The sequence below is a fragment of the Dreissena polymorpha genome, chromosome 16 (assembly GCF_020536995.1).
Source record: "Dreissena polymorpha isolate Duluth1 chromosome 16, UMN_Dpol_1.0, whole genome shotgun sequence".
Taxonomy (NCBI): domain Eukaryota; kingdom Metazoa; phylum Mollusca; class Bivalvia; order Myida; family Dreissenidae; genus Dreissena; species Dreissena polymorpha.
The window spans coordinates 553,722-578,576 of NC_068370.1; the positions used below are offsets into that span (position 1 = coordinate 553,722).

General features: G+C 36.1%; 1 long non-coding RNA gene across 1 annotated transcript; it reads right to left on the reverse strand.

Moving 5' to 3' along the window:
- Positions 1–9,570: 9,570 nt before the first annotated feature.
- LOC127862382 (uncharacterized) lies at positions 9,571–24,604 on the reverse strand. The gene is made up of 5 exons (XR_008040590.1): positions 24,399–24,604; positions 23,719–23,784; positions 20,698–20,796; positions 15,488–15,619; positions 9,571–9,623 (listed from the first exon to the last, which is right to left on the reverse strand). It is a non-coding gene; the product is annotated as an uncharacterized LOC127862382 (long non-coding RNA).
- Between the last annotated feature and the right edge of the window lie 251 nt (positions 24,605–24,855).

Consider the following 24,855-nt stretch of genomic DNA (forward strand, 5'->3'; position numbering starts at 1 on the left):
GCATGCTGTCTTCACAAAACAAGATAATCTAATTTATGTCGATTTTTAAGAATTATTATGCCATTATTATTTATGGCCATTTTTGCCTTTGAACTCTTGAATTCGTCCGCATGACAGGCCGTCCAATGACTGTGAACAGAAATAATGTAAGAGTCATTTAAAATCTCACAATGAAAGACATAGTTATGGCCCGGACAAGCTCATTTATGGCCATGTTTCACTTTAGAACTTCAAGTGTGACCTTAACCTTGGAGATATTGAAGTAATTCTTTTGCATGACACATTATCCAATGATTGTGAACAAAAGTACCAAGCAATTTTTAAATCTCACACTGAATGACATAGTATGGCCAGAACAAAATCATTTATGACCATTTTTGACCTTTGAACTCACAGTGTGACCTTGACCTTGGAGATATCGATGTAATTCTTTTGCCCGACACACCGTCCAATGATGGTGACCAAAGGTGCCAAATGATTTTAAAATCTCACAATGAATGACAGAGTTATGGCCCGGACAAGCTGATTTATGGCCATTTTTGACCTTTGAACTCAAAGTGTGACCTTGACCTTGGAGATATCGACGTAATTCTTTCGCACGACACACTGGCCAATGATGGTGGACAAATGTGTCAAATGACTTTAAAATCTCACAATGAAAAACATAGTTATGGCCTGGACAAGCTAATTTATGGCCATTTTTGACCTTTGAACTTAAAGTTTGACATTTACCTTGGAGATATCAACGTAAATTCTTTCACGTGACACACCGTCCAATAATGGTGAACAAATGTGCCAAATGATTTTAAAATCTCACAATAAACGACACAAGTTATTGCCCAGACAAGATCATTTATGGCCATTTTTGATCTTTGAACTCAAAGTGTGACCTTGACCTTGGAGATATCGATGTAATTCTTTTGCCCGACACACCGTCCAATGATGGTGACCAAAGGTGCCAAATGATTTTAAAATCTTACAATGAATGACAGAGTTATGGCCCGGACAAGCTGATTTATGGCCATTTTTGACCTTTGAACTCAAAGTGTGACCTTGACCTTGGAGATATCGACGTAATTCTTTCGCACGACACACTGGCCAATGATGGTGGACAAATGTGTCAAATGACTTTAAAATCTCACAATGAAAAACATAGTTATGGCCTGGACAAGCTAATTTATGGCCATTTTTGACCTTTGAACTTAAAGTTTGACATTGACCTTGGAGATATCAACGTAAATTCTTTCACGTGACACACCGCCCCATGATGGTGAACAAATGTGCCAAATGATTTTAAAATCTCACAATAAACGACACAAGTTATTGCCCAGACAAGATCATTTATGGCCATTTTTGATCTTTGAACTCAAAGTGTGACCTTAACCTTGGAGATATCGAAGTAATTCTTTCGCGCGACAAACCGTCCAAAGATGGTGAACAAATTTGCCAAATGATTTTAAAATCTCACAATAAATGAAAAAGTTATGGCCTAGACAAGCATTTGACCTTTGAACTCCAAGTGTGACCTTGATCTTGGAGATATCGACATACTTTTTTCACTTAACACACCGTCCCATGATGGTGAACAAATGTACCAAGTTATTTTAAAATCTAATGTTAAATGACATAGTTATGGTCCGGACAAACTTTTGGTTAAAAACACACCAAGTGACCCCGTGACCTATTTTTTGACCCGGCATGACCCATATTCAAACTTGACATGTACATCATCTAAATTCAATTTGTGACCAAGTTTGGTGCAGATCCGATGAAATTTCGGGACAGACCAACAGACCAACCGACAGACCGACAAAGTGATTCCTATATATAGCCCCCATTACTTATTAGTGGTAATGGAGGTATAACAAGAGCACCGCCTTGCGGGTGCAGACCGCTCATCTATTTTCTTTTTAAAGGTGAAGGGACTCTCATTTTCAATCACAAAGGAGGGAGGAGTGGAGTGAAGAGGGGTGTATAGTGTGGGGTTGTGGACATTTATTACATTATCTTCCAAAAAAGCGAAAAAAAAAAAAAAAAAAAAATCGGGGGGGGGGGGGGGGGGGGGGGTGGTTTGGGTGCGATGGTTGGACGGTATTTCAAACATAACCGTTTTAAAAAAAAAATGGGGGGGGGGTTATAGTGTGAGGGTGTGGTGATAATTTGTGAGATGATCTTAAAAAAAAAAAAAAAAAAAAAAAATATCAAAAAAAAAAATTGGGGGGTGGGGTGGGGGGGGGGGGGGGTGGGGGTATAGTGTGAGGGTGTGGTGGTCATTTGTGAGATGATCTTTAAAAAAAAAAAAAAAAAAAAAAAATTAGGGGGGGGAGGGGGGGAGGGGGGGGGAGGGCACGGGGGAGGGCACGGGGGATGGTTTGGGTGAAGTCTATTGTGGTATGTCAGGTAAGAGTAGTTTCATCAAAGTATCAATCAAATCTAATCATAAATAAAGAAGTTATGGCAATTTTAGCAAAATTTAATAATTTGACCTTGAGAGTCAAGGTCATTCAAAGGTCAAAGTAAAATTCAAGTTGCCAGGTACAGTAACCTCATGATAGCATGTAAGTATTTGAAGTTTGAAAGCAATAGCCTTGATACTTCGAGTGGATCGAAACACAAAATTTAACCATATATTAAAAGTTACTAAGTCAAAAAAGGGCCATAATTCCGTAACAATGACAACCAGAGTTATGCAACTTGTCCTTTTACTGTACCCTTATGATAGTTTGTGAGTGTTCCAAGTATGAAAGCAATATCTATGATACTTTAGGGGTAAAGTGGACCAAAACATAAATCTTAACCAAATTTTCAATTTTCTAAGTATAAAGGGCCCATAATTCCGTCCAAATGCCAGTCAGAGCTACATAACTTTGCCTGCACCGTCCCCTTATGATAGTTCATAAATCTTGCAAGTATGAAAGCAATAGCTTTGATACTGTAGGAATAAAGTGGACCTAGACACAAAACTTAATCAAATTTTCAATTTTCTAAGTATAAAAAGGGCACATAATTCTGTCAAAATGCCAGTCAGAGTTACATTACTTTGCCTGCACAGTCCCCTTATGATAGTTAGTAAGTGTTGCAAGTATGAAAGCAATAGCTTTGATGCTTAAGGAATAAAATGGACCTAAACACAAAACTTAACCAAAATTGTCAATTTTCTAAGTATAAAAAGGGCACATAATTCTGTCAAAATGCATGCCAGAGTTATCTAACTTTGCATGCCCAGTCCCCTCATGATAGTAAGTAAGTGTACCAAGTTTGAATGCAATAGCATTGATACTTACTGAGAAAAGTGGAACTAAACGCAAAACTTAACCAAAATTTTCAATTTTTTAAGTATAAAAAGGGCACATAATTCTGTCAAAATGCACGCCAGAGTTATCTAACTTTGCCTGCCCAGTCCCCTCATGATAGTAAGTAAGTGTACCAAGTTTGAATGCAATAGCATTGATACTTTCTGAGAAAAGTGGACCTAAACGCAAAACTTAACCGGACGCCGACGCCAACGCCAACGCCAACGCCAACGCCAACGCCGACGCCGACGCCAAGGTGATGACAATAGCTCATAATTTTTTTTCAAAAAATAGATGAGCTAAAAATGATGGAATTATATTTAATTATAGGATATATATTTATCGTAGAAAAATAATATGTAAACAGTTATTCAGTCCCACCAATCAGCTTAATTCATAACAATCAACTTGTTAATGGCATACAGTAATAAGGGCCAGTTACTACAGGGACCTTAAATAAATAAAAAAATCATTCACCTGATAATAAAAGACTAGTTAATTTACATGTGCTAAACATGGTCTACCTCCTGCAAGTTAATCTCACGGGTTTTCCCATTTTGCCCACGGCAATTTATCGCGGATATGTACTACAAACAAATCGGGCATTGACTTACACAATTTTGTTTATTTTTTTTAATCATAAATTACATGTAATAAATTACAGTGCTGATGCAATAGTAATTTTTCTTCAACACACAATTTCGAGCTGACGAAAATAAATGGTTTCACAGTTTTTGTGAAATAAACAACATACACAATTTTTATAACATCTATAACTTCAAAATAGTAATAAAACTTAGTAAAATAAGTATATTAAGCCAGTAATTCTCATAACTACTTAAAACATGTGCTAGAACTAGGGGCTAGCTCTGTGAAAAGTGTCCTTTTTATGGCAAACCGTCAATTGGGAATTTTAACCAGTAATTATGTTAAAATATAGACGTTAAGAGATTATGAATGGGACTTAATTATTAGCCCCTATTTTCAAAATAAATAAAACTGTAAGGTCTCACCTGAGGCTCAAGAAGGTGAGATGACATGCTGGCCTCGCTGTGATTGCTAAGGGCTGAGTTTGAGTTCTACCTCATGTTGGGTTGGAGTCAAAAGGCATACTGGACCACACAACAAAACTGCTGTCATTTTTCAACGCTTTATCTAGTGTCAGCTCAATGCGAGGCTGTTTTGTCTTGGAGTGTGAAGTGCTCGTAACAAACCATGATGGCTACACCTTAAGCATAGTGTTAATGTTGTTGGGAAGACTTTGCGTCTGAACCACACCCGATGTATTCATCGTGCTATGAGTGTTCATACAAAGTTTTTTTGTCAGCAACTGCGTAAAACGCACGTTCACTTTGAACATTTTGGATGCATAAGAGGACAAACCAGGATGGTCCATAATGCTACTACTATTGAAATCAGAAGTAGACCCCGTGGATAGCTTATGCTTCGATCTATAACTCTTTAACTGTTTCTAGATTTTCTACCATTATTCCATGTTGCTCTGTTAGTCCAACAAAGCATGGGAAAAGTTATCCAACTTTTTATTCTTCGTACTATTTGTTGTGAAGTCCACAATCAGTGCCTGTTTGTGTTACCATAACTACTGCTATAACTCTGCGTGTCTGAAATACTTGACCCACCTCCGGCACTGGAGCTTAACAAACTACTTAGGCAGGAGTGTGGATCGATCAACAAGGACAGTGCAGTTGTTGAGAACAGCTTGTTAAAACTCAGCATGCTCAGATATTCCAGCAGACCGGTATTGTTCAATGAAGCTTTGAAGCAGGAGGTCAAAGGGGAGGAGCTAGGGATCAGGGGAGGGGAAGGGTTGTCCTGGACTGAGGCTCCTGGGGGTCCCCGGGTGTACATTGTCCAGGGTAATCATGGAACTTAGGCTGGAAATCCATGGTATAACATGGAATTCCATGGAAATCCCTGGAATTTGAAACAGTTTCCAGGGTTTTCCAGGGTTTTGTTCTAGAAATGTCCATGAAACGTGGACTTTTTTTCCAAGCATTTTCCAGCCTTGGATGGAAAAGCATGGAAAAGGAATGGAAAACGCTGGATTTAGGCTGGATAACCATGGAAAATATTTCCAGATAGCATGGAAAGTGGAACATAGAATTTTTTAAGCATGGAAAAGACTCTAACATTTTCAGCTGACCCTGGAAAAAACTTAGACTTTATAAGAGGAGAAAATAACTTATAAAAATGCAACACATTTTATTCAAAGTAAATCAGAGTTCAACAATTTACACAACATATGAATAAAACATAAAACAATGTGCATAGTTTGGGCAGAAATAGTAGTAGTTATAGTAGTAGTAGTAGTAGTAGTGGTAGAAGTAGTAATGCTGAGGCTGGCAGTAGAATATGTTGTAGGAGTAGAAGTAAAAGTGGTTGTTGTATAAGTTGTATAAGCAGTTAAACTACTTATAATTATACTATTGGTGCAAATTTAAATGACAGTAGCAGTAGTAGCAGTTATTATTGTGTTGTTGTTTTAGCATTTACAGGAATAGTAGCAGTAACGGTAGCAATAGTAGTATAAATAATAATAACAATACTAGTAGCAGCAGTAGTAGTAGTAGTTAAGGAAGTAGCATTAGCAGCAGCAGCAGTAGTAGTAGTAGAAGTAGTAGTAGTAGAAGTAGTAGTAGTAGAAGTAGTAGTAGTAGAAGTAGCAGCAGCAGCAGTAGTAGCAGTAGCAGCATCAGTAGCAGTAGTAGTAGCAGTAGTAGTAGCAATAGTAGTTGAAGTACTAGTAGTAGTAGTAGTAGTAGTAGTAGTAGTAGTAGTAGTAGTAGTAGTAGTAGTAGTAGTAGTAGTAGTAGTAGTGGTAGTAGTAGTAGTAGTAGTAGTAGTAACAGCAGCAGCAGTAGTAGTAGTAGTAGTCGCTGCAGCAGGAGTTGTAGTAGTAGTAGTAGCAGCAGCAGCAGCATTAGCAGAAGTAGTAGCAGCAGCAGCAGCAGGAGTAGTAGCAGCCACAGCAGTAGCAGCAGCAGTAGTAGTAGTAGTAGTTGAAGCAGTAGTAGTAGTTGAAGCAGTAGTAGTAGTAGTAGCAGTAGTAGCAGCAGTAGTAGTAGTAGTAATAGTAGTAGTAGTAGAAGTAGTAGTAGTAGTAGTATAAGTAGAAGTAGCAGTAGTAGTAGTAGTAGTAGTAGTAGTAGTAGTAGTAGTAGTAGTAGTAGTAGTAGTAGTAGTAGTAGTTGTTGTTGTTGTTGTTGTTGTTGTTGTGGCTGTTGTAATTGTAGTAGTAGTTTTGCAGAAGTAGTAGTAGTAGTAGTAGTACTAGTAGTAGAAGTAATAGTAGTAACTTTCAAAGCAATGTCTACAAGTTTAAATTCTTTAACCCTGTTCAAGGTGTATACACACTCAATATTTAACTACAGTCCAGGTTTGCAATTAACAAACTATCTGATAAACCTGTGTGTGAGTCAGATATGTCTGCTGCTAATCTATTGGTTATAAAATATCACAGCCTTTTCTGATTGGCTGAGTTCAAATACAGAAAGTTTACCTGTTAGATTGAAATTCTGGCGTATTGCAGAAAATAATTATGCAGGTTAAACTTGTTGTTAAAATGAAGTTAATGTAATGTTCACAAACAGTAGAGTTAATGAGTTTTTCCATTAACAAGAATTTCTTAAAATTATAATGTATGGATATCATTTGGAAAGTGACATGAAATGTTGTTAAAAAGTGATGCATACAAGTGTTTGAGAAGTCTGTCTAGGAATAGAACAACAACTGAAGGTTTGTGCTTTTCATTATTTCTAAATATTCCTTTAAATTTATTCTTCTTATGTCATCATTGTAGACCTTTTTTATGTGACATTTTAGGTAAAAGTATGGCAAATATAGAAGTTTAAAAGCAGCTGTCACACACATTTTCACTAAGTGCAGTTTGCAGCTTGATAAAGGAAGTCCTATGTGGAGATATTAATAAGCTTGAATGTAGTATCGGAAGTTTATAATGCATGGCTAGGGAACTGAGGCTAAGGGAGTTATGTGCTGTGCATGATGAGAACTCAATGCTCATTAATGCTGTTAATGTTTATAAATAAATTAATTAAACCAATAGCATTGTTTTTTAGGTTTCACTGTGCATTTTCATACCAATAAAATTACACATCATTCTAATTATAGCAATCATAAATTTGTACTAATCATACCTACAAATTTTGTTATGCTATGCTTTGTGATGTATTAACTTCATTGTAAGTTATTATTTAAAGACCATTTTACTAAATATTTAAAACAATACTTGAATTATTTTCTATATACATTTTCATTATGTGCTTTAACTGTAGCTGACCAGTTGATGGAAGATACTGCAGAGTTTGGCAGGGAAATAACCCAAGACAGCAAAGCGGCTCTTTTGGCGCATTTACCAAGAGGACTAACATGGCCACAAATTCATGGTAAATATTGTTATGCCCCGGGCTCATATAAGTAATTAAGTGTTAACCACCTGAAAGTATTTTGTCTTTTTGGTATCCAATATTTTGGTCTAGTTTCAATTACAGGTTATTTTTATATGAATTAGCAAATTAGCATAACTTTCATATAGCAATATCTGAATATAAAATTCCTATATATGTTTGAGTTTCCAGATACATGCTAGTGTACCCCGTTTTGGGGCATTTAAGAAAACAACAATATAAATTTCAAAATAAAAGAGTCATATAAAAATATAAGTTAAATCACCAATTTATTCACTTGAAAGTCTCAGTTTTCCTGTGTGGTTGCCTGTTTGCAAGTAGATTAAAGCCCGCTTGCAAACTTTAAGAGAATAAATTTCAGTAAATGGAAAAGAAATAATTGCTAACTACTTAGGATCGTAAATGTTCGCTCAAATACAAAAAAGCCAGATGTACCGAATTGAGCAGTGATATGAAATATCTAAAATAGATTAAAATATGAATGAGCATTGAAGTATAGATATTCAATCATATGATTGCTGCACATTTACTTTTACAGATAAATGTAAAAAACTTATGACTTTCTTGTAATATTGTTTGCTTTGTTTTTCTTTCAGAGATCATGCAGGAGCCGTACAGTATAACAGCAGGACAAGTTCTATAAAAGATCCACGACCTACTGAAGCCTAGCTAATTAACAAAAAAGTTTTTAAAAACTGTAATTTTATCCCACCTGGGTACTTATAATTTACTAAGCTGCCTTCACAAGTTTTAGACTTGCAATTATATTTTAAACTGTCACTTGGAAAGTAATACATGTACATGCATTATGTTCTGAATTTCTTTGAACAATAAAATTATATAAAAGTATTTTAATGAAATTCAGCACCTAAATTGCATTAAAGTGAAAGTAGCTGAGAAAAATAGTATCCTTGTGCTCATGGGCAGCTACATATATTGTGACAAACATGAAGTAGCTAAAATAACTTTAATTTTTCATTTTGTTTCTTGTATATCGTTTGTACAGCGTTCGTGAATTGTTACTGTATATTACTTGACTTGCTTGTATTTTGTTACTTTGAATACATGTTGTTAAGGTTGCATTATACTTTTTAACTTTTAAAGTAGCGCCTGTTCTGTTATGTAAGGGCCTGATTTATGATAATGGACCTAGAGGCTTTGTAAGCATGTATTAAACAACACTTTTTTGATCTGAATAATTTGTTAAATAAATGTAACACAATTTGTAATCTGATGTTATATTTTGATGAATTGTGAACAAAATAATACATCGAAGAAACTAAGGCATTATGTTGATTTTTTGTTTTGTTTTAATCTAACCTTAAATTATGATTTATTTAAGCTGTGAGTATTGTATTCATTTAATACATGAATATTGTTTTTAGACCAGAAATTTCTTTTTCTATTCAGTGACCATGGTAAACGCTGGACAATTTTCCATGTTATACCAGGCATCCATGGAATATTAAACAAAGAAAAACCCTGGAACATTTTCCAGGGTTTTCCAGCCAGCATGGAAAATATACTGTCCGAATACTCCATGTAATCTGGAAAACCCTGGAAAAAAATCCATGGTTTTCCAGATTACATGGAGTATTCGGACGGTATTTATTCCATGCTGGCTGGAAAACCCTGGAAATTGTTCCATGGTAATTATTGCAGGGAGCCTGGAAAACCATGGAAACTATTCCAGGCTATTTTCACATACCATGGACAATTTTCCACCCTTTTTTTTAAATATTGACGCTGGAAAAGGCTGGAAACTTAGTCCGAATACTCCAGCCTCATATTTTCCATGGATTTCCATGGAAAACCCTGGACAAAGTACACCCGGGTCCGACTGGTGCCTTTGCCATGTCAACTCAATAACAATGCTCCTGCTCACCTGAAAACAACAGCACCATGGGTGATGTGAAACAGTTACGAAAGTGTTTATACAACAATCTATAAGAAACTAAGCCTCTTGATTGGATGTGAAGGTTTTCAACAGAAACATTTCATTCTCATTAATTTCTAATCAGGCATTTCATTGTTTCCTTGTAAAAAAACCCATCAAATTTAATTCAATCAGACCATTTCGTATTAAAACATTAAAAGTGTTGGTCAATGTTATATTAACCTGTAAATTCATAATAACGATTTTTTTTCTCAACTTGCAGAGATGTAATTTCATAAATCAATATGCAGCTCATTAAGGTAGCGCACCTCTAATGATTTCCCGCGATTTATTTTACAATCATTGCCGATCTTCAATGATCGCTTATTTCCGAGAGAAGCATTTTATTTTTTTCAAACTTCCACTTTTGATATATGTTTAACTTATTCATTTAGAAAACATTATTTTCACTATAAATATTGACTTTGATCCAATTATCATCTGAAAAATACGATTTTGCGATTTCTTCAAAGATCGAGCGAGCCATTTTACCTGTTTACTTATGAATATCTAATTTAAGATTGCACTGATGTGAAGTTGTCGTGGCCGAGTGGATAAGGCGATGGACTAGAAATCTTTTGGGAACTTCCCGCGCAGGTTCGATTCCTGCCGACATCGCATACTTTTTGCGACGCGTTTTATTTCTTTTCTAACGTAATTTGATTTAATATAGCACATAAGCCATGTTAATTGTTAACTAGAAATGGCGCGGCAGAGGCCGACGCGTATCCCCACGCCGAATGTTTGACCTAGGTGTGCCCCAGGGTTGGTAATGGGGCCATGCAATAGCTGAGATTGACCGTATTGTCATAAGAGAAGTTCATCATCAACTAGAAATGGCGCGGCAGAGGCCGACGCGTATCCCCCAGGGTTGGCACCAATCGACCGCCCCCGGTTTTAACCAGCGGTTTTAACCGGTTAAAACCGCCCCGGTCAATACTCCTGAAGTGGTCATTACTGGTCAATAGTGGTCGATTGAACTTTAGCCCCAATTTTAATTAATATTCCATGCCTAATTAAACTATATTGATAATATAAATTAAACAGACATGTTGCCAATAATGTCTTAAGCTATTTATACCCACTATTTTATACCTGTTCATGCAATTTGTAGGCCAATCTCTCGACATTTTGCAAATTAGTCAAAGTTGGTAGATTGGATTTTTCTGGTCGATTGAACTTTTTTTCAATTCTAATGAATTATGAATTCTCAGATAATTCTGTGCTTGATTCAGCAAGAACCTGTCAATTACTGTGTATGAGTTGTTCCTCATGCCCCACTGTCCCCACAGTCTCCTCACCTATACAGGATGGGGCACCCAAAACTGATAATAGGGCCTTAAATGGCACCTTTTTGACACAACCTTTACTTGTCATGTTTTCTTGCCTAGATTTCTTTAAATAATTTTTAAACAAAATAGTGAAAAATTCTTATATTTTCCATTGATATAAAAATAAAAAACATAATAAGAAATAATTAATCAAAGAAAACAATAATTGAAAAGAAGAGTCTATAGTAGACCCACAATTGGAAAACATTTTTGTTGTCAAAATCAAGAACTTTGATTGCTTAATCATTTGAATACCAATTGAACTTTTAAATGTGAAAGGAAAAAAAACGCTCATAATACAGAAAGGAGACTACTTATAAGTTACTATTAAATTAATAGCAAGTAATCGCCTTATGTGTGAGTGATCTGAAATAGATTTGCTTCATTGTCAATATCAGAGACATAAAACTGCATGGATTTTATTACCAATTAAGGCTTAGGGGCCAGATTTATGACCCTAGAAAACACAAGAGTTCTGTTTGTCCATCTGCTTATCAAATAGATATATCAATAGATAAGTGAAATACTATGGTAACTACAATAGTAAAAATACTTTAGTAACAGATGTGATACACCGAGATAAAGATATTGCATAGGTCCTTATATTTAAGGCCATTTCCATAAATAATAAAGATTTAATTTTTTACAACTTTAAAGATTTTTTTTTACAATAAATGACTCAAAGTTTATCAATTACAGAATAATTATTGATTTAATATAACATAGCTCCTTTGTGATGTTTTCATGCTACAATTTTCAATCGACCAGTATTGACCAGTATTGACCAGTATTGACCAGTAATGACCGGTTTTAACCGGGTATTGACCGCCGGCCCGGTCAATACTCAATTGACCGGTCAATATGCCAACCCTGGTATCCCCACGCCGAATGTTTGACCTAGGTGTGCCCCAGGGTTGGTAATGGGGCCATGCATAGCTGAGATTGACCGTATTGTCATAAGAGAAGTTCATCATCAATTAGAAGTGAATTGGTGTAGAAATGAAGAAGTTATAGTAAAAGGCAATTTTGGGTGGGTGTGACATATGTGGGCAGGGCGCCCCAGGGTTGGTAATGGGGCCATGCATAGTTGAGATTGACCGTATTGTCATAAGAGAGGTTCAGTATCAATTTGAAGTGAATCGGTGTAGAAATGAAGAAATTATAGTAAAAGGCAATTTTGGGTGGGTGTGGTCTATGTGGGCGGGGCGCCCCAGGGTTGGTAATGGGGCCATGCATAGTTGAGATTGACTGTATTGTCATAAGAGAAGTTCAATATCAATTTGAAGTGAATCGGTGTAGAAATGAAGAAATTATAGTAAAGGCAATTTTGGGTGGGTGTGGTCTATGTGGGCGGGGCCCCAGGGTTGGTTATGGGAACATGCATAGTTGAGATTGACCCTAATGTCATAAGAGAAGTTCAGTATCAATTTGAAGTGAATCCGTGTAGAAATGAAAAAATTATAGTAAATGGAATTTTTTGGTGGGTGTGGCCTATGTGGGCGGGGCGCCCCAGGGTTGGGATTGGGGCCATGCATAGTTGAGATTGACCCTAATGTCATAACAAAAGTTCAGTATCAATTTGAAGTGAATCCGTGTAGAAATGAAAAAATTATAGTAAATGGAAATTTTTGGTGGGTGTGGCCTATGTGGGCGGGGCGCCCCAGGGTTGGGAATGGGGCCATGCATGGTTGAGATTGACCGTATTGTCATAGGTGAGGTCCAGTATCAATTTGAAGTGAATCGGTGTAGAAATAAAGAAGTAAATGTAAAATAACCTAAAAAAATGAGTGATAATTTCTGACGCGGCCCCACCCCAACCCCTATAACTTTTGACCCAGGGGTCAGATCAAAATTCCAAATAGTGCAGGGTCGCACATATGCTCATAGCTACCATGTGTGTAAATTTCAAGGTTCTAGTGCTTTTAGTGTAGGAGGAGATAGTGGCCAGGACGGACGGACAGACGGACGGACAGACGGACGGACGGCGGAGATCACCACAATATCCCCACCTTTTTTTCAAAAAGCGTGGGGATAATTAGAAGTGAATTGGTGTAGAAATGAAGAAGTTATAGTAAAAGGCAATTTTGGGTGGGTGTGACATATGTGGGCGGGGCGCCCCAGGGTTGGTAATGGGGCCATGCATAGTTGAGATTGACTGTATTGTCATAAGAGAAGTTCAATATCAATTTGAAGTGAATCGGTGTAGAAATGAAGAAATTATAGTAAAGGCAATTTTGGGTGGGTGTGGTCTATGTGGGCGGGGCCCCAGGGTTGGTTATGGGGCCATGCATAGTTGAGATTGACCCTAATGTCATAAGAGAAGTTCAGTATCAATTTGAAGTGAATCCGTGTAGAAATGAAAAAATTATAGTAAATGGAATTTTTTGGTGGGTGTGGCCTATGTGGGCGGGCGCCCCAGGGTTGGGATTGGGGCCATGCATAGTTGAGATTGACCCTAATGTCATAACAAAAGTTCAGTATCAATTTGAAGTGAATCCGTGTAGAAATGAAAAAATTATAGTAAATGGAAATTTTTGGTGGGTGTGGCCTATGTGGGCGGGGCGCCCCAGGGTTGGGAATGGGGCCATGCATGGTTGAGATTGACCGTATTGTCATAGGTGAGGTCCAGTATCAATTTGAAGTGAATCGGTGTAGAAATAAAGAAGTAAATGTAAAATAACCTAAAAAAATGAGTGATAATTTCTGACGCGGGCCCCACCCCAACCCCTATAACTTTTGACCCAGGGGTCAGATCAAAATTCCAAATAGTGCAGGGTCGCACATATGCTCATAGCTACCATGTGTGTAAATTTCAAGGTTCTAGTGATTTTAGTGTAGGAGGAGATAGTGGCCAGGACGGACGGACAGACGGACGGACAGACGGACGGACAGACGGACGGACGGACGGCGGAGATCACCACAATATCCCCACCTTTTTTTCAAAAAGCGTGGGGATAAATATGTTGAAAATTGTATGCACATCCTTCAATTTTAAATTAAAACAACGTTATGGCTAAATTGATTAATTTACTGCTGAAAATACGAATGATGCAAGTTGCATTTTTATTTTTATTTCAAAAAGTAAACGGTAAATCTGTCTATTTTTTTGGTATTTTTGCTGTATATAGTGTTTTTATAAAAAATAAGTTTAAAATATAACTTAAATGACACTATTTTGAATTTTATGACACTTTGTTTTTAACCGACCCAATTTTTACTTGGCTGAAATCACTTACATTTCATGGAGCTATTCCATAGATTAAAATTTGTAAAAAATAAATGTCTGTAAAATGATACTTATGTCATCTTGTTTAAACTTTAAACACCTTTACTGCATCTGTACACACCAACTGCATGCCCATATTAGGAAATTTGAATGAATTATTGAACTTTTATATACCCCACGGGTGAAAATAAACTGGACAAAAGCCGAGCGTGAGGGTGGTTTTGAAAAAATCGGTATATTTTTTTAAAAAGCATGGAAAGCCTACCTACAAATTTGCATGTAGTTCAGTGAAATGATGCTGATTAGGAAAATAATTAATTAAATTATATTTGGATATGTGCCCATTAGAGGTGCGCTACCTTAATATTCATAATTGTCATCTCAGATAAGCATTCAAGTCCACATAAGCTTATCAGGTAGGACACTGACTTTACTGAATTTTTATAAAAAAAGAGACTTCCTTTCAATAACAAAATACCTTTATAGAGGAAAGTGTTGTTGCTGATTAGTTTGTGCGTACTGCACGTGCTAAGCTGGGATAACAATTTAAGCACATGAATTAATACCCATTTTCCAAAAGTGCAGCTCATTTATCTTTTAAGCCATTTCTTCCCTAAATAACAATAAATAAATAAAATCAATTTGGTACTCATTCTATCAATCACTTTACTTTTGAAATGTCTTCACAGATGTTTTACTGTCAACATATGATTCAGTAAATGGCAGACAACAATTTAACATTAATATCTTCCTGAAGTTTCAACAATACACACAACTTTTTTAACATACCTTTACAGATCTTTGACTGTTAAAATCTGCTTAAAAATTTAAAATAGACACAAATTTAAAAGTAAATCAACATAAAACAAAAGGTGTATACATAATTGGACAGCAAATACAGTGCAACAATTAACTTACTGCTGATCTTAAGTTCTCTCCCTTGATATTGTATGCGCAATAAATTTAACAGCAACTAAATGGCAACAACTCACTACAGGAGCAGATTTTAAATTCTCTTCTTTGTAAGTGTAAGCTAAATTAATTAAAAAACAACTAAAGGGCAACAGCTCACTGCTGGCGAAGATCTGCAGTTCTCTTCATTGTTAGTGTCAGCAAAATTAAATAAACAGCAACTAAATGGTCACAACTCCCTGAGCATGGTTTAGGTATACAGTTCTCTCCCTTGTTAGCTAAAGTAAATAAACAACAACAAAATGGCAACAACTCACTGCTGGTGCAGATCTAGATTTCTCTACCTTGTGAGTGTCATCTAAAATGTCCTTCATGATGCAATCCCCACACATGGAACGACCAAGTCCCCCAATATCACAGGACTTTGATACAGCCGATCCTTTCACCAGACAGTAGTCTTCTGTGCTGAGCAGTTGCTGTAAAGTTGATAAAATCAATCTGAAACATTTTGTCCCAGTCAGTCTTTTGAACTAGTATGAACGAAATAAACCATCGATTTTTTCCCAATAAGGGAAAGTACCTGTACCCGCGTCCATTAGGACTAATTGGTGTGATAATACCTGACATTAAACAAATTTGCAGTGTGAAATCTTTCAAATGGAAATTATAATGGATCTTTTTAATAGCACGGAACTCACTTTTACAAACCCATCAAAATATTATTTTACATGCGTTTTTGATTAAATGTTTAACGTAAACTGGCATATACGGAAATGCATTTTAAATGTACTTTTGTGAAAAACTGCCATTCCGTAGAATGAAACATAGCTCTGAATTATGTCCATTCCAGACAGGAAACTATTTCAAACAAGAGCACCGCCTTGCGGGTGCAGACCGCTCATCTATTTTCTTTTTAAAGGTGAACGGACTCTCATTTTCAATCACAAAGGAGGGAGGGGTGGAGTGAAGAGGGGTGTATAGTGTGGGGGTGTGGACATTTATTACATTATCTTCTAAAAATGCGAAAAAAATGAAAAAAAAAGAAAAGAAATCGAGGGGGGGGGGGAAGGGGGGGGGATTCTTGGGTGTGATGGTTGGACGGTATTTAAAACATAAAATAATAAAAATAAATATTTGTGTTTTTTAACCGTTTCAAAAAAAATAAAATTGGGGGGTGAGGTGGGGGGGGGGGTATAGTGTGCGGTTGTGGTGGTAATTCGTGAGATGATCTTACAAAAAAAAAAAAAAATTAGGGGGAGGGGGATTCGGGTGGGGAAAGGGGGGGGGGGTGGGGAAAGGGGGGGTGGGGGTTGATTCTTGGGTGCGATGGTTGGACGGTATTTCAAACATAAAATAATAAAAATAAATAGTTGTGGTTTTTAACTGTTTAAAAAAAAATAAAATTGGGGGGGTGGGGGAGGGTATAGTGTGAGGGTGTGGTGGTCATTTGTGAGATGATCTTAAAAAAAAAAAAAAAAATAAGGGGGGGATTCGTGGGGGGGGGGAGGGGGGGGGGGCACGGGGGATGGTTTGGGTTGAGTCTATTGTGGTATGTCAGGTAAGAGTAGTTTTGTCAAAGTATCAATCAAATCTAATCATAAATAAAGAAGTTATGGCAATTTTAACAAAATTTAATAATTTGACCTTGAGAGTCAAGGTCATTCAAAGGTCAAGGTAAAATTCAACTTGCGAGGTACAGTAACCTCATGATAGCATGAAAGTATTTGAAGTTTGAAAGCAATAGCCTTGATACTGTAGGAATAAAGTGGACCTAAACACAAAACTTAACCAAATTTTCAATTTTCTAAGTATAAAAAGGGCACATAATTCTGTCAAAATGCCAGTCAGAGTTACATTACTTTGCCTGCACAGTCCCCTTATGATAGTTAGTAAGTGTTGCAAGTATGAAAGCAATTGCTTTGATACAACGGAATAAAATGGACCTAAACACAAAACTTAACCAAAATTTTCAATTTTCTAAGTATAAAAAGGGCACATAATTCTGTCAAAATGCACGCCAGAGTTATCTAACTTTGCCTGCTCAGTCCCCTCATGATAGTAAGTAAGTGTACCAAGTTTGAATGCAATAGCATTGATACTTTCTGAGAAAAAAGGACCTAAACGCAAAACTTAACCAGACGCCGACGCCGACGCCAAGGTGATGACAATAGCTCATAATTTTTTTTTTCAAAAAATAGATGAGCTAAAAAGGCGCTGACTGATACAACAAATTGGGTCACCCAATGGCAATCAAATATATGCTAAGAGCAAGGCTTTAATCGCCAATTCAATGGAATTCTGCACCCCAGATACTGTAAAAAACATTTATATTCGTTGGCATAATTTTTTTTAATTACTTTTTTATGGACATGTACATTTGTGGATGTCTGATTCTGGATAAACAAGGGCTGTTTGTAAAACATGCATGCCCCCCATATGGGCTGTCCATTGTACTGGCAGCCATTGTGTGAATACGACTTTTGTCACTGTGACCTTGACCTTTGACCTAGTGACCTGAAAATCAATAGGGGTCATCTGCGAGTCAGGATCAATCTACCTATAAAGTTTCATGATCCTAGGCATATGCGTTCTTGAATTATCATCCGAAAATCATTTTACTATTTCGGGTCACCCTGACCTTGACCTTTGACCTAGTGACCTCAAAATCAATAGGGGTCATCTGCAAGTCATGATCAATGTACCTATGAAGTTTCATTATCCTAGGTCCAAGCGTTCTTGAGTTATCGTCTGACAACCACCTGGTGGACGGAGCGACCGACCTACCGACCGACCGACCGACATGAGCAAAGCAATATACCCCCTCTTCTTCGAAGGGGTGCATAAATATGGAATTTTTGAGGGTCATTTTCCTGTGTTTGAATAAAATTCCTGGATCAGTAAACCCACAAATTCAATACTAATTAATGTCCCAAAAATAATGATTTAACATATGTCAAATTGTTAAGAAAAGTGTTTGTAATGCTTAATTTTTTTAATTTTTTTTATTTTGATATATGACCAATAATTTCATTATTTTTCTAAGGGTATACTTTCATTTTAATACTTTGTAAAAATAACCTACTGAATATATTATAATTTTTTGAAAATTGTAATTATGATAATCTGTGAACAAGTTCCAACATATGAATTAGGTTCTCTTCATACATTTTTGACTGTATTATTTCATTTTGTTCTTTCTTTATTTATTTAAATAAATAAACATTTCATTATCTAATTAAAATACATTGCATACCTTTTAACGGCAATTTATAAATATATTGAGATTTTACATGAAATTTTATATCTGTAAATTATATCATACATTTCTAAACTTAGTATAGCTTAACAATTATTTTTAATTTGCATGTAGATGCATGTCATTGTCTCATTAACCACTTTTCAATAATCTTGTTTTTAATACCATATTTGTTCTCATCGGAGTTTTAAATACCACTCTACAATAGACTGGAAGCAGACTTAACTTAAGACATGTTCTGGGAAAATTGTTTTTAATGCATGTGCATATTGTGTCATCCCACACTAGCCTGTGCAGTCCTCATTGGCACACCTGAGACGATACTTTACCCTTAGGCTTGACTTTTGTTTTCAATAAATTTCCTTTAACACATACATTCCTCAAAAGTGGAAAGTATCGTCCCTGATTAGTCTGTGTTCACACTGCACAGGCTAATGAGGATGGCACTTTAAATGCATTAAGCCCCATTTTCCCAGATCAATGCTCACCTTGTATCCCGTTGTAAAACTATGTTACAGACTGCAGGCGGACTTACTTTGAACCTCATTCTTATATAATAGGCATACATGCCATAATTTTTTAGGTCCAAAGCGGGACATTACATAAAAAATTGTCGGGACATTTGACCAAAAAGCGGGACACCTAAAACGATCTATCATTTCACCTTTACTGTAGTCAGTATAGAACTAACAAATACTCTTGATACTTTTATTCAAGACATAAAACATCTGATGTGAAGCATGGAATCTAAAACATAACAATAACAGTTTTATAAAATAATACAATAGCAAACAACGAGGATAATATTCATCTTTTTAGAGTACAAAATCTAGAACATTACGAAAACAATACTCATTATATTAATTTCAATGGCAAACATTAACGCAGGGGAGGCTATCCAGTACACTGAAAGTACGGGTTACAGTAAACTATCTACCGAACAGTTACACACGGAATGCGCGGCCGTACACATTTCCGAGGTAGGTTTTTGGTGGAAGCAAACCGTCTTTGTGTTCATTTTAAATCTCAACAACGCCTCAACCGTTTTTACACCAACAAAAACAAAAGGACAAAAGAAGTCTATGGATTTTTTTGTTTTTCATAAAAAAAGAAGTCTATGGATGCTTTACTCGAATTATTTTTCTCTAATGTTAATTATCATATTTTGTTTTATTCTTATATACACAGATTAAACTGAATTGTGAATTGTCAGGCGCTGTATTGGGGAAGTGTCAAACTGTGATGAATACCAACACGTTGCTTTTATTACAATAACACAAGACAAGATGGGTACCACTTTTACTGTTTGTTGCGATGTTTTATTAAGCATGTATCCATGCGCAGTTTGTTACTTGTCAATTGTCGCGGCTTAATTGGAGTAGGGTCAAACTGTCATGCATAGCACCTCGTTGTTTTTAGCTTAATTGGAGTAGGGTCAAGCTGTCATGCATAACACCTCGTTGTTTTATAACAATTACACCCAATTACACTAGACAGGATGGGTATCACTTATTGGACTGTTTGTTGCGATTTTGGTATATTGCACATTCGGATTATCCCGCTATTTATGAACTAAACATTGAATGTAAAAGACTCATTAATGACGTAGAGTTAATTTTACAAAACAATTGTTTTGTAAACCGTTTCAAACGAATACAAAAATAAACACATTTTCAACATTTATTTCATTATAATACAACTATCGATAGCAATAAGCGACCACTATCTTGAAGACCACCATGGTGTGAATGCCTGATGAAATCAATAATTAGCCGATAAATCGCTGATAAGGTGTCATAAACAACACTGGTACACACGATAAGTAGAATTGGATTGTTATTTGGGGGCAATAAAGGGATTAGCGGGGGTAAGTGTTAGCGAAACAGAGCTTGAATAGCGAATTTTATTGGGAACCTATAGACCTTACATCGTTTTTTACGAATGTCGGGACAAATCGTCTCATATCGGGACGGCGGGACAAAGGGCCCAAAAGCGGGACTGTCCCGCCGAGATCGGGACGTATGGCATGTATGATAATAGGTCTTTATAAATGTTGCATTTAGTGTCGTCCTAGATTAGCCTGTACAGCAACTTAGGCTAATCAGGGACAACACTTTCCGCCTAGACTGAATTTTATTTTAGAAGAGACTTCCTTTGCACAGGCTTATGTGGGAAAACACTTGATACAAATACATTCCATCCTGTTTTTCAAAGCGAGGCACATATGTTTTTTGAAAAACACTCAATAGCAAACTGGAAGCAGACTGAAGGTGAGTAGAATATTGCTGGGTTTCTTACAGTGAGTAAAATGTTGCTGGGTTTTTGCCTTGTTCTGGTCCATCTCAACTGACTTTGACGACTGATTGATGGGACGGCCTCTTGTATTTGGTCAAGCACCTGACGAGTACAAGGGACAGTGATAGGGCTCAAAGGCTAACGAAATGTAAAAAACACTTGAGTTGTTGTTAAAACAGTGATTGTTCACTCTAACTCAAAAGCAAATTTTGGTAAAAATTGAATTAAAAATTGTTGCAGAGTGAAACTTGGTAGCAATTAGTGACAAGAGATAAATCTCTTATTTAGTTTATGACCTTAATTTTCTAGGTAGGAAATCATTTGACCTTACATTGTTGCAGTTGCATGCATACAAAAAACTGACTGTAAAGCTCTTTTTTACTGTTTTAGGAAAAAGGGCGGGGCCCTTCCAATTGGGAAAAATTGATTTTTTTTCCCAAAAATTGGGACATTGGTGTTGCTGGTTTTTTGCTTAGAAATACTATACACTTGAGAATAAGGGTGTTCAATATTATATTAACTAAGGCTCAAGTTAGAGAGCTGGATAGGGAGACAAACTTGATATTGTGATAAATTTCTTTTTCTTTGAGTGGCATTATACACATCTAACAGTATATGCTATGTTTATAGGTGTCTATCGCAACCATTGTCTATTTTTGGTGTTTCACTTCATATACACTTAGATTTGTTAATGCAGCATCAAAATACTAAAACAATATCCCAGAAAGATAAAAATAATGCATTTTATTAACAACCGTATTTTTGTTTGACAACTGACGACAGAAATGATTCGTTTTCCTGCAACGATATATCTATTTATATGACTCACGAACACTAACTCCGATCCTTATAAAAATACAGTTCCGCTCACCTTAGATAACTGGGACAGTCATGTAAAATATCGAATATAATATATATTTTTTATAAACATCTAGTAGCAAGATTAGTTGTAGATAATTGGTCAGTTACCACAATTTTAACTAACTCTTTTGAACTGTTAATTCTTTTCAGCTCAATTCAACAGTGAAAAATGCCCATAATTTCACTTTTACATTCAATTGAAAATTTTAGGCAGTCGTTTGAGGAAAAAATATAGTTTTAGGATTGCAAATGGGGTGGAGTTTGGACCCCAAATTTGACAAAAACCAATACTGTATATACACCAAGAACTTAACACCCCCTGGCAAACAGGCTCTATAAAACCAAGGCATTCGAAGTAATAGATTCCAATCATATTAACCATCGCACAACTGTGTAAAACCTCAAGGCAACACGGCAGGCCTTTCCCAGACCATTTTGGGAAAAAATGCTATTTCAGGATTGAGATTTTTTGCACGAAACACCCAAAGGCCTGCATGGGGATGACGGAAATTCTTCAGGTTTTGTGTTACTGTCAGAGGTTTGGAAAGCTTTAGGCTGAAGATGGGTTTGAGTTATTGATACTCAAGTAAAACAAGTACTAAGAAGTAAATTAGTGCTATTAACAGTGATACACACAAGAATAGATGCCATTTTACCTTCTATGATATCATGCAATTCTTATCCACTTCATTTTTAGTATTCTTAATACACAGGTACACTGTCAAATCAGTAATATTTGTGGGACATTATGCTTTGTTGATTTTAAGGGTTGACCGATCCACAAATTTAACACAAACACATGGGAATTTAACTGACACAAATTCCTCATTTATTTTTCCAAACTGAGCATACATGCCATATGTCCCGGATTGTCCGGGACAGTCCCGGAAATGAAGAATTTGTCCCGCTGTCCCGGAAATCTGTCAATGTTCCGGAATTTACAAAATCCATAAATACATGTACCTTATCTTAGGCTTAACTGCACCCCGAATCAGTGTATTTCTGCAGCGTCTCCATGACAATGCCTACCCGAATAGGCAGACAACGCTACGTGTCAAAATCGATCAATTAACAGGGGTCCTGTTATCATATTGATTGTCTCACGTTCGCGGTCAAACCGAAAAGGCGGCATTGTTTAATGTGGTTGTTAATTGACTTTAATCTACTACGTCATTATTTCCCGCTGCGTAAGGGCAAAGGATAGTTGTTCACACATCTGAAGTCCAACATCGCTGAGTAAAAAATTAAAAGCAGTTTATGTTCGTACGTTTAACCGACAAAGAAGTTGTATTTGTTTTATTGTGATTGGTTGTATGTATTGTGAATTGATTTGAATTGAGGATCTAACCGTACTGTATTGTTGTATTTTTTATTATATAAATGTTATAAATGAATAAAGGCGTATCAACAACTACGCGTTACACACCGGTCTTAATAACAATACCGCAGTGACGTCACCATCTATGTTTAGAACGCTTACACTGAAAACACGTAGCTTGTATCTAGTAACTGAAGTAGTAATGTTTAATTTGACGTTAATAGATCAAGTGTATTTCGGATAGGCTTTCAAACTTTTGCAATTAACGATGCGAAACAAAAAAAAACGTACCAAAAATGCATATGTCTATAAATATCGCTACATTCTATACATATCCCGGAAAATCGGCAAAAGTCCCGGACAATTTAACTCAATGTCCCGGAATTGGTCTGAAAAATTATGGCATGTATGAAACTGAGAAATCCACGAATATAAATGATTTTAAAATATAAAAAAACAATTATAGAGAATATTGTATGTTATGTTAATTCATACTATTCTTTTCCACCTCATCTTTTTTGCATTCTTAATACATAGGAAATACACAAGCAGGCCTTTTTCTGGCATATTTATGGGTCTGTTAAAAAGAACCATACCCAAGAGTGTTCTTTTTTAAGATAAGTTCCTCATGATTATTATATGTCAATTATATTTAAATTAGATGTAAACAATATAGTACTATAATTATATCATTTTATTATTATAATTTGAAGTATAAGAAAGAGTTATATAAAATATTTTTTCCAAATAAATGGATTTTTCGTGCGCAAAAAATCCAAATTCCACACTATTTGCATTTTCCCCCAAAATGGCAAGGAAAAGGTCTGACAAAGCGTCTATGTTACCTTCTGTGTATTCAGGTCATCCTTGTCCACCACATCCTCAGCAACCTTGTCCTGACTCAGCAGCCACTGGAGCAGCAGGATAGATTGATGTATTGCTTGTATGTATGCTTAGGATTCAAACACATTTATATAAATGTAATAACAATCAATAACACATGTTAAACAGCATAAAACAATTAAAATTAATAAATCTCACATCCTGTGTTAATATTCTGTAAACATTACACAAAACATCAAAATATATTCCTCCAAAGATTACTTAAACTATTTCATATTTAAAAAAAAACTATTCATCAATATACATTTCTTACATGGCATGGTGTTTATAGAAATAAAAGTCTAAAAATAGCCTCAGTTGCTATGTACATGTGCATCTATGTACAGATATTAAATTCTTAGTCGAAATGCTTTGTTTTTTCATGCATAGTTTACATTAACTAAATTTTAGGACAATAATGACACAAATATTATGAATACATAACATAATATGTTTTAGATGTGATGTTCAACCAAAAACCCTTACAGTGTATAAGCATATAACAATATGTGTACATAAATTATTTGTATCTTTAACTACACACTAAATGTTGTATTGTAACATCACACACTACTATGTTCGTATGATAAATAACACATTGTCATTGAAATACTAATCACTAATTACAACAACTAATACATACATGTACACACTATTCCACTCTGAACACCAGGATGTTGTTGTTCCTGTACTGTCCCACAATGATGGATGATGTTGTGCTGCTGTAGCAGACTGACACTGGCCACCTCACTCCATCCTCCTGAGTAGCCAGCGTAGCCAGCTTACTCTCTCCCTCCCGGCCCACCTGTAGTACAGTGCGGGACAGGTATCCACAGACCAGCACCTGGCCTGCAGGGGTCACATGTAGATCATATGGGCCATGTAGTGCTAGGTCTGAGTATGTAGCCAGGAGTGTGCCATCCCTGGCCAGGGTGAGAAGCTTGTGATGGTACCAGCTGGTGATGTACAGCCTGTCTCCTGTGGGACTCACAGCACACTTGTATACTGCAAAACAGAGTAACATCAAGATATTGAATTACTGTAAATGTTAAATAATCTTATTAAACATACTGCAGTGATATTGTATTACGCATATGTTG